The sequence below is a fragment of the Frankliniella occidentalis genome, unplaced genomic scaffold, assembly GCF_000697945.3.
Source record: "Frankliniella occidentalis isolate FOCC.00 unplaced genomic scaffold, Focc_3.1 Scaffold335, whole genome shotgun sequence".
NCBI classification, from domain to species: Eukaryota; Metazoa; Arthropoda; class Insecta; order Thysanoptera; family Thripidae; genus Frankliniella; species Frankliniella occidentalis.
Window position 1 is genome coordinate 184,614 of NW_026267458.1, and position 768 is coordinate 185,381.

Genomic DNA, 768 nt, shown 5'->3' on the forward strand with positions numbered 1-768 from the left:
GTCACACGCTGATGAGGTAATTTTCGAGCGAGAAAGGGGGTAGCGTTTTGGGAGGGGGCACATGCAACGAGTGTATTGGCAGCCCGTGCCCATGCAACACGGTGGGTTTTACGGTGTTCTAACTAGGATTCAAAACACCTTATTAGCTCTTAGGAGCACTGTAACAATAAAACAAACTGACCACGCGAGCTGGCATCATGTTTGAAAACTTTAGTGCTTAAAACGGTACTTAATCTTCAAAGTCAAATCGACGAGGGAAGTCCAGAGAACAAGTTTGCCTCGCAACAGACGGGAGACAGGCTGATGTCTTTGTCTTATTTCCGTTGCACATTCATGACAAATACAAGTCTGCACTATTCGTCCTTCAGCGATATATTCGCTTCCGCGATGACGTGTATGCAGCCCAGCCCAGCATCAGCGTCGGGCGGGATAACCAGAAATACTGAAAACCATTTTTCGCCTGTCAATTTAGAATAGGTGCCGCGAAAAAGTGGATGTGTGTGTGTGTGAAGGCTCCCTTCTGAACACTACTCTCACGCAGACACATGCACATCCACACGTTCGTCTGTGTGAGTGAGCACACACACACACGGAGGGGTGCAACAGCTTGCACCACACCCTTCCGCACACGGGGCGACGACCAGATCAAAGGGAATGTACTCATTTCCAAATGTACCGAAAAGAATCGACAGCGTCGCTCGGGAACAAAAAAAGGGAGGAGAGGAAGGGGAAAGGGAGGGTAGGGGTACAAAGTTGGGGGGGAGGGGA